Source organism: Oncorhynchus mykiss, chromosome 8 (genome assembly GCF_057628025.1).
Source record: "Oncorhynchus mykiss isolate SJ-2025 chromosome 8, ASM5762802v1, whole genome shotgun sequence".
NCBI lineage: Eukaryota > Metazoa > Chordata > Actinopteri > Salmoniformes > Salmonidae > Oncorhynchus > Oncorhynchus mykiss.
In genome coordinates, this window is record NC_143029.1 from 5,686,179 (window position 1) to 5,702,369 (window position 16,191).

A 16,191-nucleotide genomic window follows, 5' to 3' on the forward strand; every position below is an offset into this window, starting at 1 on the left:
GATGAACTTACCAGGTCTGTTCTGTCTCAATATTATACTGGCTCTCTGATGAACTTACCAGGTCTGTTTTGTCTCAATATTATACTGGCTCTCTGATGAACTTACCAGGTCTGTTTTGTCTCAATATTTTACTGGTTCTCTGATGAACCGACCAGGTCTGTTCTGTCTCAATATTATACTGACTCTCTGATGAACTTACCAGGTCTGTTCTGTCTCAATATTATACTGGCTCTCTGATGAACTTACCAGGTCTGTTTTGTCTCAATATTATACTGGCTCTCTGATGAACTTACCAGGTCTGTTCTGTCTCAATATTATACTGGCTCTCTGATGAACCTACCAGGTCTGTTTTGTCTCAATATTATACTGGCTCTCTGATGAACTTACCAGGTCTGATCGGTCTCAATATTCAACTTTTCCATTCAAAGCACTTGCATCAAGAAAAGGTCACATGCCAAAAAAGCATCAAGATTTTACGGTGTTCCTCTTAGCACCAGAGGGCTTTTCAATCAGCTGTAAATGGTCTATCCATGCTACCAATTTTTAAAGCCAAATACGTGTTTTTATAATTCTAGTCTAAAGAATTGTTCAGTCAGACAAGATGAAGTCCATTCTAGATCGCCTGTTCTGCGTGGCTGTCCCATGTCATGGTTCTGTATGACTGTCCCATGTCATGGTTCTGTTCTGTATGACTGTCCCATGTCGTGGTTCTGTATGACTGTCCCATGTCGTGGTTCTGCGTGGCTGTCCCATGTCGTGGTTCTCTTCTGTATGGCTGTCCCATGTCATGGTTCTGTATGACTGTCCCATGTCGTGGTTCTGTATGACTGTCCCATGTCGTGGTTCTGCGTGGCTGTCCCATGTCATGGTTCTGTTCTGTATGGCTGTCCCATGTCATGGTTCTGTTCTGTATGGCTGTCCCATGTCATGGTTCTGTTCTGTATGGCTGTCCCATGTCATGGTTCTGTTCTGTATGGCTGTCCCATGTCGTGGTTCTGTATGACTGTCCCATATCGGGGTTCTGTATGACTGTCCCATGTCGTGGTTCTGTATGGCTGTCCCATGTCGTGGTTCTGTATGACTGTCCCATGTCGTGGTTCTGTATGGCTGTCCCATGTCGTGGTTCTGTATGGCTGTCCCATGTCGTGGTTCTGTATGACTGTCCCATGTCGTTGTTCTGTATGGCTGTCCCATGTCGTGGTTCTGTATGACTGTCCCATGTCGTTGTTCTGTATGGCTGTCCCATGTCATGGTTCTGTATGACTGTCCCATGCCGTGGTTCTGTTCTGTATGACTGTCCCATGCCGTGGTTCTGTTCTGTATGACTGTCCCATGCCGTGGTTCTGTTCTGTATGACTGTCCCATGTCATGGTTCTGTTCTGTATGACTGTCCCATGCCGTGGTTCTGTTCTGTATGACTGTCCCATGTTGTGGTTCTGTATGACTGTCCCATGTCGTGGTTCAGTTTTTTGACAGTGCTGTTCCTGGGGGTTGGTTAAAGGGTCACCTCTTCATGTCTAGTCTCTTGGTTTCCCCCGGTGCAGGAACTTTTCCTGCTTCTTTGGGATGACCACTGAGAAACCACTTCCTTTCCTTCGCCCTCTGGAGATGGTTCTGTCCGTCCGTGGCAAGGCAACATGCAGTGTAACACCCGGGCCACAGTGTTTTCGGTACAGTCTTCAAGTCGCCTCAATTTAGCAGCGTTGTATTTCATGGTGAACTCTTCTTCGTTGAAACCCAGGAAGCAGATTCTCTATGTGCCGTATACAATACTTGGGAAACCCCATTTAAAAACATCCCAGAGTATTATGTACAGATTCCCGTCTTGGGTTTTTCTTCTCCTCTCTGATCTTATCTAATGTGTTTTATAGCTTTTCCTTCGTGGATCAGAGAACCCCCCCCCCCCCCCCCCCCAGTAGAGCAAGCAGAAGCACAGTGTCAAGGAAAAGGCAGATTGGTTTCAAACGCACACGACACATCCAATAACATGCCGGTGCTGGGTACAAACTAACAAAATAACCATGAAATAAAGGACAGATGCATCATGGGTCAGAAACGTTGCACAATAAAAGTGTGTGAACTTTTATCAGTGTTCTGGTGTCGACTCTTTTTATTTTCCTAAGGAAAAGGAAGAAACCTTGTGAGGAACCCAGAGATAGATCTGGGGCCCTGTTCATTAAGGCGCACCGTATCGAAACATTTTCAACAGAAAGGGAAAACGAGCAGTTCTAATTGAGTCCTGATAGTCCCTCCCTGTTTTAATACGTTTTCTTCAGTTTGGTGTGTAATGACAACCACCCTGATCTTCTAAGCTAATTATCGTATCGCTCTGCTGTTCTCTAGAAGCCTCAGAATAATGGGCTCACCTCTCTAACAGAGAGTCTTGTGGGTTGCTTGGGCCCGGACCCTTCCTCCCCTCTCTTCCTCCCCTCTTCACGGACGCTCCCCTCAAGTGCCTGCAGCTGTCTCCACTCTACACTCTCTGTTTACTTTAATAATCATTGAGGACAATGGCTACTAACGGTTGCGTCTTTGTTTCTGTGCCAGCACCTACAGTCCACAAAAGGTCTGAACAACGCCATTTGGAAAACACAAGTTTCCTTCATTTGAAATTTCAATAAAAATAAAAAAACAGGTTGATAATGTTTGATTAGCATGATAATACCTTCATTTAATGGTTGATGAATACAGGGATCAATAACACCAATGGGGTAACTTTAACGATGTACCTTTTAGCGAGATGGCTTTTTAATGTGTTGCATGTGCTCCGTTAGACCAAGCCTACGCTGCAAGGTGCATAGATATTCATTCGGTTGTGATGGAGTTTTTTGTTGTTGTTGTTGTTGTTGTTGTTGTTGTTGTATTTGTCTTGAAAATTTGGACCTGACATATGAATATCCAATGAAGCTTGTCCAATAAGGCCTCCAAGGGCTTTGTGTTGATTCAGATGACAGATGGACCATTAGGAACAGCAGAAATAACTATTGGATTTCATTAAGCCAACATCAGAGAGGTAATTTACCTAAATTATTCCGGTAATTTCATTTCATCTTCCATTTTTTTTCTTCCTAACAGGCCTGTCGGACTAGTCTTGTTATTCTCTGTTGACTAGTCTTGTTATTCTCTGTTGAAATATGTCTTCAAATCAAATTTTGGTCGGCAGATGTTGGTTAGCAGATGTTAATGTGAGTGTAGCGAAATGCTTGTGCTTCTAGTTCCCGACCGTGCAGTAATATCTAACAAGTAATCTAACAATTTCACAACAACTACCGTATACACACAGACGTGTAAAGGAATGAATAAGAATATGTACACATAAATATATGGATGAGCGATGGCCGAACAGCATAGGCAAGATGCAGTAGATGGTATAGAGTACAGTATATACATATGCGATGAGTAATGTAGGGTATGTAAACATTATATGAAGTGGCATGGTTTAAAGTGACTAGTGATACATTTATTACATCCAATTTTAATTATTAAAGTGGCTAGAGATTTGAGTCAGTATGTTGGCAGCAGCCACTCAATGTTAGTGATGGCTGTTTAACAGTCTGATGGCCTTGAGATAGAAGCTGTTTTTCAGTCTCTCGGTCCCTGCTTTGATGCACCTGTACTGACCTCGCCTTCTGGATGATAGCGGGGGGAACAGGCAGTGGCTCAGGCACCGTTACTCACCAAACCACAGGCACCGTTACTCACCAAACCACAGGTATGATTACTCACCAAACCACAGGCACCGTTACTCACCAAACCACAGGCACCGTTACTCACCAAACCACAGGCACCGTTACTCACCAAACCACAGGCACCGTTACTCACCAAACCACAGGCATCGTTACTCACCAAACCACAGGCATCGTTACTCACCAAACCACAGGCACCGTTACTCACCAAACCACAGGCACCGTTACTCACCAAACCACAGGCATCGTTACTCACCAAACCACAGGCACCGTTACTCACCAAACCACAGGCATCGTTACTCTCAAACCACAGGCATGGTTACTCACCAAACCACAGGCATGGTTACTCACCAAACCACAGGTATGATTACTCACCAAACCACAGGCACCGTTACTCACCAAACCACAGGCATGGTTACTCACCAAACCACAGGCACCGTTACTCACCAAACCACAGGCATGGTTACTCTCAAACCACAGGCATGGTTACTCACCAAACCACAGGCATCGTTACTCTCAAACCACAGGCATGGTTACTCACCAAACCACAGGAACCGTTACTCCCCAAACCACAGGCATCGTTACTCCCAAAATACAGGCACCGTTACTCTCAAACCACAGGCATCGTTACTCTCAAACCACAGGCATGATTACTCTCCAGATGCTGTTGTACCGAAGCCTTTTCAGCTACCGAAAGTCTCTCCATAATCTCTCCATAAAGAAACACACCTTGAGACACAATCAGCCTTATTTCCACCCAACGCTGTGCCTGCATAAGTAATGACCTGCGTGAATATTCATCAATAGTTTCTGTCCGTCCGTTTCCTTTACAGGCTGTTCGTACATTCACAAAGCAGACACACGCCTGGCTGCATCTGGCCCTATTCTTCTTGCCTCCCTCTGGCTGCCTTTGATACGGGCCTGGACCAAGGTCTGCTATTCTTCCTCCTCCTGCCTCTCAGTCTGTGTATCTCTCTCTGGGTGTATTGTTGTCGTAGCAGAAGATTAATGCTGGCTGTAGAACGGTCCGGAGGCGATGAGGAGAGACCGGAAGAGAGACAGAGGGAGAGACCAGGCTCTGGAACACCTGGCTGAACTGACGTGCCCTCCCTGCATCGCAGCTGGCTGGGGGGGTTAAAGGTCAAACATATTCACCAATCACCACGAAGGGTTTGAGTGGGGAAGACGAGTGTAGATCCCTACAATACCACCTTGAATATTCAGTTTTGTTTTGTTTGTTCGTTGGTTCACAGCCTGATGTTTATTTATGTCGTCCTCCATCTTGTTCACTTTACACCAATGGTCACTGTCTGTTCTGCTTCTCTCACTACCGATGGTTGCCTATTAGTGCTCAGCAAATTAGCTTGCTGCAATACACAAACACAACGCTTATCTTAACCACTAAATTCAAAATAAACTCCTTGTTATCCACAGACATGGTTCCGGAACTCCTTGTTATCCACAGACATGGTTCCGGAACTCCTTGTTATCCACAGACATGGTTCCGGAACTCCTTGTTATCCACAGACATGGTTCCGGAACTCCTTGTTATCCACAGACATGGTTCCGGAACTCCTTGTTATCCACAGACATGGTTCCGGAACTCTTTATCATCCACAGACATGGTTCCCTCTTCATCTAATCTTTGGAACTTCTCTACCAGGCCCTCTTTTTGCTCCGCAAGGAAGTCCTTCAAGAGAAATACATTGAAGCTCATAATCAGTTAGGGATCAACCGATTGATGCTTGTGTCGACTGGCCACGCTCCTATCAAGCTTTGCCGTTGTCAATGGGAAAAGATAACTGTCAATTGATTGATGCTTGTGTCGATACATTGCACTCAATGGGAAAGATGAGCTATGTCAATATATTCATTGGACTGCAATGTATTGACATACAGTTGAAGTCGGAGGTTTACATACACTTAGGTTGAAGTCATTAAAACTCGTTTTTTAAACCGCTCAACATTTCTTGTTAACAAACTATAGTTTTGGCAAGTCGGTTAGGACATCTACTTTGTGCATGACACAAGTCATTTTTACAACAATTGTTTACAGACAGATTATTTCACTTATAATTCACTGTATCACAATTCCAGTGGGTCAGAAGTTTGTATGCATTAAACTTCTGACCCACTGGGAATGTGATGAAATAAATAAAAGCTATTATTCTGACATTTCACATTCTTAAAATAAAGTGGTGATCCTAACTGACCTAAAAACGGGAATGTCAGGAAATGTCAGAAACTGAGTTACCTCAGAAATGAGAAATGCTGAATACAACAGGTGTAGTAGACCTTACAGTGAAATGCTGAATACAACAGGTGTAGTAGACCTCACAGTGAAATGCTGAATACAACAGGTGTAGTAGACCTCACAGTGAAATGCTGAATATAACAGGTGTAGTAGACCTCACAGTGAAATGCTGAATACAACAGGTGTAGTAGACCTTACAGTGAAATGCTGAATACAACAGGTGTAGTAGACCTTACAGTGAAATGCTGAATACAACAGGTGTAGTAGACCTTACAGTGAAATGCTGAATACAACAGGTGTAGTAGACCTCACAGTGAAATGCTGAATACAACAGGTGTAGTAGACCTTACAGTGAAATGCTGAATACAACAGGTGTAGTAGACCTTACAGTGAAATGCTGAATACAACAGGTGTAGTAGACCTCACAGTGAAATGCTGAATACAACAGGTGTAGTAGACCTCACAGTGAAATTCTGAATACAACAGGTGTAGTAGACCTTACAGTGAAATGCGGAATACAACAGGTGTAGTAGATCTTACAGTGAAATTCTGAATACAACAGGTGTAGGTAGACCTTACAGTGAAATGCTGAATACAACAGGTGTAGTAGACCTCACAGTGAAATGCTGAATACAACAGGTGTAGTAGACCTTACAGTGAAATGCTGAATACAACAGGTGTAGTAGACCTTACAGTGAAATGCTGAATACAACAGGTGTAGTAGACCTTACAGTGAAATGCTGAATACAACAGGTGTAGTAGACCTCACAGTGAAATGCTGAATACAACAGGTGTAGTAGACCTCACAGTGAAATGCTGAATACAACAGGTGTAGTAGACCTCACAGGGAAATGCTGAATACAACAGGTGTAGTAGACCTCACAGTGAAATGCTGAATACAACAGGTGTAGTAGACCTCACAGTGAAATGCTGAATACAACAGGTGTAGTAGACCTTACAGTGAAATGCTGAATACAACAGGTGTAGTAGACCTCACAGTGAAATGATGAATACAACAGGTGTAGTAGACCTAACAGTGAAATGCTGAATACAACAGGTGTAGTAGACCTTACAGTGAAATGCTGAATACAACAGGTGTAGTAGACCTTACAGTGAAATGCTGAATACAACAAGTGTAGTAGACCTTACCGTGAAATGCTGAATACAACAGGTGTAGTAGACCTCACAGTGAAATACTGAATACAACAGGTGTAGATAGACCTTACAGTGAAATGCTGAATACAACAGGTGTAGAGACCTCACAGTGAAATGATGAATACAACAGGTGTAGTAGACCTAACAGTGAAATGCTGAATACAACAGGTGTAGTAGACCTTACAGTGAAATGCTGAATACAACAGGTGTAGTAGACCTCACAGTGAAATGCTGAATACAACAGGTGTAGTAGACCTCACAGTGAAATGCTGAATACAACAGGTGTAGTAGACCTCACAGTGAAATGCTGAATATAACAGGTGTAGTAGACCTCACAGTGAAATGCTGAATACAACAGGTGTAGTAGACCTTACAGTGAAATGCTGAATACAACAGGTGTAGTAGACCTTACAGTGAAATGCTGAATACAACAGGTGTAGTAGACCTTACAGTGAAATGCTGAATACAACAGGTGTAGTAGACCTCACAGTGAAATTCTTACTTACAGGCTCTAACCAATAGTGCAAAAAAGGTATTAGGTGAACAATAGGTAGGTAAAGAAATGAAACAACAGTAAAAAGACTGGCTATATACAGTAGAGAGGTTATATACAGTAGAGAGGCTATATACAGTAGCGAGGCTATATACAGTAGATAGGCTATATACAGTAGAGAGGCTATATACAGTAGTGAGGCTATATACAGTAGGGAGGCTATATACAGTAGGGAGGCTATATACAGTAGAGAAGCTATATACAGTAGGGAGGCTATATACAGTAGCGAGGCTATATACAGTAGGGAGGCTATATACAGTAGAGAGCCTATATACAGTAGGGAGGCTATATACAGTAGAGAGGCTATATACAGTAGGGAGGCTATATACAGTAGGGAGGCTATATACAGTAGCGATGCTATATACAGTATATAGGCTATATACAGTAGAGAGGCTATATACAGTAGAGAGGTTATATACAGTAGAGAGGCTAAATACAGTAGAGAGGCTATATACAGTAGAGAGGCTATATACAGTAGAGAGCCTATATACAGTAGGGAGCCTATATACAGTAGGGAGGCTATATACAGTAGCGAGGCTATATACAGTAGATAGGCTATATACAGTAGAGAGGCTATATACAGTAGAGAGGTTATATACAGTAGAGAGGCTAAATACAGTAGAGAGGCTATATACAGTAGGGAGGCTATATACAGTAGAGGCTATATACAGTAGCGAGGCTATATACAGTAGCGAGGCTATATACAGTAGCGAGGCTATATACAGTAGAGAGGCTATATACAGTAGAGAGGTTATATACAGTAGAGAGGTTATATACAGTAGATAGGCTAAATACAGTAGAGAGGCTATATACAGTAGGGAGGCTATATACAGTAGAGAGGATATATACAGTAGGGAGGCTATATACAGTAGCGAGGCTATATACAGTAGATGGGCTATATACAGTAGAGAGGCTATATACAGTAGAGAGGTTATATACAGTAGAGAGGTTATATACAGTAGAGAGGTTCTATACAGTAGAGAGGCTATATACAGTAGAGAGACTATATACAGTAGAGAGGCTATATACAGTAGAGAGGCTATATACAGTAGAGGCTATATACAGTAGAGAGGTTATATACAGTAGAGAGGTTATATACAGTAGATAGGCTATATACAGCAGAGAGGTTCTATACAGTAGAGAGGCTATATACAGTAGAGAGACTATATACAGTAGAGAGGTTATATACAGTAGATAGGCTATATACAGTAGAGAGGTTCTATACAGTAGAGAGGCTATATACAGTAGAGAGACTATATACAGTAGAGAGGCTATATACAGTAGAGAGGCTATATACAGTAGAGGTTATATACAGTAGATAGGCTATATACAGTAGAGAGGTTATATACAGTAGATAGGCTATATACAGCAGAGAGGTTCTATACAGTAGAGAGGCTATATACAGTAGAGAGACTATATACAGTAGAGAGGCTATATACACTAGTGAGGCTATATACAGTAGAGAGGCTGTATACAGTAGAGAGGCTATATACAGTAGAGAGGCTCTATACAGTAGAGAGGCTATATACAGTAGAGGGGCTATATACAGTAGAGATGCTATATACAGCAGAGAGGCTATATACAGTAGAGAGGCTATATACAGTAGTGAGGCTATATACACTAGTGAGGCTATATACAGTAGCGAGGCGATATATACAGTAGCGAGGCTATATACAGTAGACAGGCTATATACAGTAGTGAGGCTATATACAGTAGACAGGCTATATACAGTTGAGAGGCTATATACAGTAGAGAGGTTATATACAGTAGCTAGGCTATAACAGTAGCGAGGCTATTTACAGTAGTGAGGCTATATACAGTAGAGAGGCTATATACAGTAGAGAGGCTATAACAGTAGAGAGGCTATATACAGTAGAGAGGTTATATACAGTAGAGAGACTATATACAGTAGTGAGGCTATATAAAGTAGCGAGGCTATATACAGTAGAGAGGCTATATACAGTAGAGAGGCTATATACAGTAGAGAGGCTATATACAGTAGAGAGGCTATATACAGTAGAGAGGCTATATACAGTAGAGAGGCTATATACAGTAGAGAGGCTATATACAGTAGTGAGGCTATATACAGTAGAGAGGCTATATACAGTAGAGAGGCTATATACAGTAGAGAGGCTATATACAGTAGAGAGGCTATATACAGTAGAGAGGCTATATACAGTAGAGAGGCTATATACAGTAGAGAGGCTATATACAGTAGTGAGGCTATATACAGTAGTGAGGCTATATACAGTAGAGAGGCTATATACAGTAGTGAGGCTTCATACAGACACCGGTTAGTCAGGCTGATTGAGGCAGTATGTACATACTAGATATGGTTAAAGTGACTATGCATATATGATGATCATGTGTTCAGCAGTCTGATGATTTGTAGACAGAAACTGTCTCTGAGCCTGTTGGTATCATGTGTTCAGCAGTCGGATGGCTTGTAGATACAAAGAATCCTGATGGTCAGAGACTAGCATAGTGTGTGGAATGGAGTGAATGGAATGGTATCACCATGGAAACGGCGTGTTCGATGTATTTGATACCATTCCGTTCCAGCCATTACTGTGAGCCCGTCTTCTACTTTTAAGTGCCACCAGCCAACACTGATATTCACCCATTTTCTAACGGGACCAACAGGCCCAAGTCCTGCTCCCTCTGTGATGCCAAACCACACTTCTCCAGGTGCACTTGGTAACATGTTATTTAGTCTGAACAACCAAAAAGTATGCATGTATGCACAAATAAGAAATGATCGAGCTCAGAGGGGAAGTTTGTCTCAGCTTATGATAAAAGACTGCTGGTCTTCAGTGCCCTCTAGTGGCTGCTTTGTGTTACAAACCTTGTTTTATTTAGACTGCTGTGTGTTACAAACCTTGTTTTATATAGACTGCTGTGTGTTACAAACCTTGTTTTATATAGACTGCTGTGTGTTACAAACCTTGTTTTATATAGACTGCTGTGTGTTACAAACCTTGTTTTATATAGACTGCTGTGTGTTACAAACCTTGTTTTATATAGACTGCTTGTGATTTGTGTTACAAACCTTGTTTTATATAGACGTTGATTTCTTGTTCGGTCATCAGACCTGCCTGCGTCTTAAAACAGTTTCTATGGAAAAACAAATTTGATTAACGGATTTCATGTTTGAAAATGTGAGATAAGCGAATGAATAAAAAATAAAACAAGCTTGTAAAAATACTAGTCCATCACCTCATAACATAGTCAAGATGTTATTGGTGTCAAAAGTGAGAGAGTATCATTTGAAGCCTCTCCTAGGCTGGGTTTGAGACAGTTCAGTTTCCATAAACCGAGGGGAAGTTATGTATCTCTTTACTTGATGCTTAAGGACATCATCTTTGCTACTATTTCTATTATTATTTTGTATACATGTTTTTAAGAACTATGAATTTTTGTAATTTATTTAACTAGGCAAGTCAGTTAAGAACAAATTCCTATTTACAATGACGGCCTACTCTTGTCCCTATTGGGACTCCCAATCACGGCCGGCTGTGATACTGCCTGGATTTGAACCAGGGACTGTAGTGACACCTCTTGCGCTGAGATGCAGAGTCTCAGACCGCTGCGCCCCTCAAGAGCATCTGTTAAACAGAAAATCAACTTTGCATGCCGTTAATACATGAAGGTTTGTGTTTGATCACTGTCTGTCCTATTGTCCAGGTACCACTAACAGTGTCCAGTTGTCCATCGACATCGTTGTCTTTGTGGCACTGACCATCATGGTTGCCATAGGTACTATTTACCAAAAACCAGGAAGAACCGCCCACCAGCAGGTGAGAATCACAGGGATTGGTTCCTTTTTAGTTCCATTTAGGTCCCTAGCTTCCACACCTTCAATGTTCACAGATCTTGTCACACCCTGACCATAGTTTGCGTTGTATGTTTCTATGTTTTGTTTGGTCAGGGTGTGATCTGAGTGGGCATTCTATGTTGCATGTCTAGTTAGTCTGTTTCTATGTGTTTTGGCCTGATATGGTTCTCATTTAGAGGCAGGTGTTAGTCGTTGTCTCTGACTGGGAACCATATTTAGGAAGCCTGTTTTGTATTGTGAGGTGTGGGTGATTGTTCCTGTTTCCAGTGCTGGTATTCACGGTACAGGACTGTTTCGTCTTGGTTCATTGTTTTTGTTCGTTGTTTAATTATCCCATTAAAAATGGACAATCATCACGCTGCATTTTGGTCCTCCTCTCATTCATCCGACGAAGATCGTTACAGATCTGAAAGACTTGACTATTATTTCTAATCAAATAGGGATGAGGGAACCAATCCATCCATAAGCCAATTGGAGCATACCATAAATTACGTTCACATATTCTGTCCTTCAGATCTGTCAACTGAAATGGAATCAATTCAAATCAAATCAAATGTATTTATATAGCCCTTCTTACATCAGCTGATATCTCAAAGTGCTGTACAGAAACCCAGCCTAAAACCCCAAACAGCAAGCAATGCAGGTGTAGAAGCACGGTGGCTAGGAAAAACTCCCTAGAAAGGCCAAAACCTAGGAAGAAACCTAGAGAGGAACCAGGCTATGAGGGGTGGCAAGTCCTCTTCTGGCTGTGCCGGGTGGAGATTATAACAGAACATGGCCAAGATGTTCAAATGTTCATAAATGACCAGCATGGTCAAATAATAATAATCACAGTAGTTGTCGAGGGTGCAACAGGTCAGCATTTCAGGAGTAAATGTCAGTTGGCTTTTCATAGCCGATCATTAAGAGTATCTCTAACGCTCCTACTGTCTCTAGAGAGTTGAAAACAGCAGGTCTGGGACAGGTAGCATGCCCGGTGAAGAGGTCAGGGTTCCATAGACGCAGGCAGAACAGTTGAAACTGGAGCAGCAGCACGGCCAGGAGAAGTACTCCAGATATAACAAACTGACCCTAGCCCCCCGACACATGAACTACTGCAGCATATATACTGGAGGCTGAGACAAGAGGGGTCAGGAGATACTGTGGCCCCATCCGATGATACCCCCGGATAGGGCCAAACGTGCAGGATATAACCACACCCACTTTGCCAAAGCACAGCCCCCACACCACTAGAGGGATATCTTCAACCACCAACTTACCATCCTGAGACAAGGCCGAGTATAGCACACAAAGATCTCCGCCACGGCACAACCTAAGGGGGGACGCCAACCCAAATCAGGTCATAAATAGACCTTTGACATAATCATCTTGTCCATATAAACCTCTTTAAGGTTTTCTATAGAATTAATGAAAGGTCTGTTATGTTGTCTGATGTGTGTGTAGTTGTTTGGTTCTCTGTATAGAACAACTTAACCTTTTACTGCAGTAGGCTAGATCAGGGTCACACAGAGTGATTCTTGGTCTTAAACAAATCTACATTGAAACAAAAGTAAACACCTCACACACATGGTTATGGGCTTAACAAAAGAAGACGCCTGAACCATGTCAGATATATAGAGTTGAAATGTATTACATTTTGAGTTTGCATCCCAATATTACACTTCATATACATCACAGAAGACTGAAATATATCAAAACCATTTAACGTAGAAACACCAGATTTTCAGATAATTATTTTAAATAGATTAATTATGAAATAATGAAGAATATTTATAACGTTCCAACGATGAGGCCACTAGAGGGCGCTCTGGTCATTTGACTGTAGGGAACGGCTACAGAAGCCTCTGGTGTTGACCTTCAGGTCCTGAAGAAATGACCCCTTGTTCCCCCGCTCTTCTCCCAGTGCTGGACTAAGAATCTCAAACTGTCTGTAGGTTTATTGATCGACTAAAAATAGGAAATAAATGTTTTTACAATTGATGTTTATCTACGATAGTACATAGTGTTTTTTAAGATGTATTTCCTATTTTTTTATTAGCTTGTCTTAATATTAGCTTATCTCAGATGCAGTATAGATGATGATATTCATTAATACATTTTTGGTTGATGTCAAAGTTTAGATATGTTTATTTTGTTTATTGAATCTTTTATTTTTATTTTTACATATATATATATATATATATATATATATAGAGAGAGAGAGATATATATCTTTTTTTCTGTAACTGTTACTAACGTAAAAAAAAAAAGTCAAATCTGGGCTATTTTCAGATGTAACAGCCTGTAATGTTCCACAACTTCCACTAGATGGGGGTGTTAGCTAAAATAGCTTCTGATCTCCAACCAACCTCAAGGTATGAAGGTCTCTACTGTAATTAACAGGGTGAAAATCTCTGCCGTTGTTATTAACATGGTGAAGGTCTCTACTGTGGTTATTAACAGGGTGAAGGTCTCTACTGTTGTTATTAACATGGTGAAGGTCTCTACTGTGGTTATTAACAGGGTGAAGGTCTCTACTGTTGTTATTAACAGGTGTGAAGGTCTCTACTGTGGTTATTAACAGGGTGAAGGTCTCTACTGTTGTTATTAACATGGTGAAGGTCTCTACTGTTGTTATTAACATGGTGAAGGTCTCTACTGTGGTTATTAACAGGGTGAAGGTCTCTACTGTTGTTATTAACATGGTGAAGGTCTCTACTGTGGTTATTAACAGGGTGAAGGTCTCTACTGTTGTTATTAACATGGTGAAGGTCTCTACTGTGGTCATTAACAGGGTGAAGGTCTCTACTGTTATTAACAGGTGTGAAGGTCTCTACTGTTGTTATTAACAGGTGTGAAGGTCTCTACTGTGGTTATTAACAGGGTGAAGGTCTCTACTGTGGTTATTAACAGGGTGAAGGTCTCTACTGTGGTTATTAACAGGTTGAAGGTCTCTACTGTTGTTATTAACAGGGTGAAGGTCTCTACTGTTGTTATTAACAGGGTGAAGGTCTCTACTGTGGTTATTAACAGGGTGAAGGTCTCTACTGTTGTTATTAACATGGTGAAGGTCTCTACTGTGGTTATTAACAGGATGAAGGTCTCTGCTGTTGTTATTAACATGGTGAAGGTCTCTACTGTGGTTATTAACAGGGTGAAGGTCTCTACTGTTGTTATTAACATGGTGAAGGTCTCTACTGTGGTTATTAACAGGGTGAAGGTCTCTACTGTGGTTATTAACAGGGTGAAGGTCTCTGCTGTTGTTATTAACATGGTGAAGGTCTCTACTGTGGTTATTAAAAGGGTGAAGGTCTCTACTGTTGTAATTAACAGGGTGAAGGTCTCTAATGTTGTAATTAACAGGGTGAAAGTCTCTACTGTTGTAATTAACAGGTTATTTGTATTTATTAAGGATCGCCTTTAGTTCCTGTCAAGGCAGCAGCTACTCTTCCTGTGGTTTATTATGGATCCCCATTAGTTCCTGCCAAGGCAGCAGCTACTCTTCCTGGGGTTTATTATGGATCCCCATTAATTCCTGTCAAAGCAGCAGCTACTCTTCCTGGGGTTTATTATGGATCCCCATTAGTTCCTGTCAAGGCAGCAGCTACTCTTCCTGGGGTTTAATATGGATTCCCATTAGTTCCTGCCAAGGCAGCAGCTACTCTTCCTGGGGTTTACTATGGACCCCCATTAGTTCCTGTCAAGGAAGCAGCTACTCTTCCTGGGGTGTATTATGGATCCCCATTAGTTCCTGCCAAGGCAGCAGCTACTCTTCCTGGGGTTTATTATGGATCCCCATTAGTTCCTGTCAAGGCAGCAGCTACTCTTCCTGAGGTTTATTATGGATCCCCATTAGTTCCTGCCAAGGCAGCAGCTACTCTTCCTGGGGTTTATTATGGATGCCCATTAGTTCCTGTCAAGGCAGCAGCTACTCTTCCTGGGGTTTATTATGGATCCCCATTATTTCCTGTCAAGGCAGCAGCTACTCTTCCTGGGGTTTATTATGGATCCCCATTATTTCCTGTCAAGGCAGCAGCTACTCTTCCTGGGGTTTAATATGGATCCCCATTAGTTCCTGTCAAGGCAGCAGCTACTCTTCCTGGGGTTTAATATGGATTCCCATTAGTTCCTGCCAAGGCAGCAGCTACTCTTCCTGGGGTTTAATATGGATCCCCATTAGTTCCTGTCAAGGCAGCAGCTACTCTTCCTGGGGTTTAATATGGATTCCCATTAGTTCCTGCCAAGGCAGCAGCTACTCTTCCTGGGGTTTAATATGGATCCCCATTATTTCAAACCCTTTAGGAAAATGACTGTAAAAACGGATTGATGACGTATTTAAAAATGGTATGGTTGAGAGGGATGAGGCAAAAGGAACGGCAAATAAGTCTGGCTGCAAAACTGATTGGCAAACGTACTGCAAATTGATAAATAATGTGACTAAACTGAATACAAAGAAACTGCACTATGAAGCAAAGATAAATTACACAAAGAATCATTAAAAAAATAGTAAAAAGGTTTAGGGCACCTTAAATCACATTTTTGGTCAAAACGCAGACTCCGCTCCATCATTCATTGAATCAGATGGCTCATTCATAAAAAAAACGCACTGATATTGAGAACTACTTTCATGATTTTTCATTGGTAAGAATAGTAGAATAGCAAATTTAGGTATGACATGCCAGCAACAGAAGCACTACAAATCCAAGTATATCTGACCGAATTATGAAAG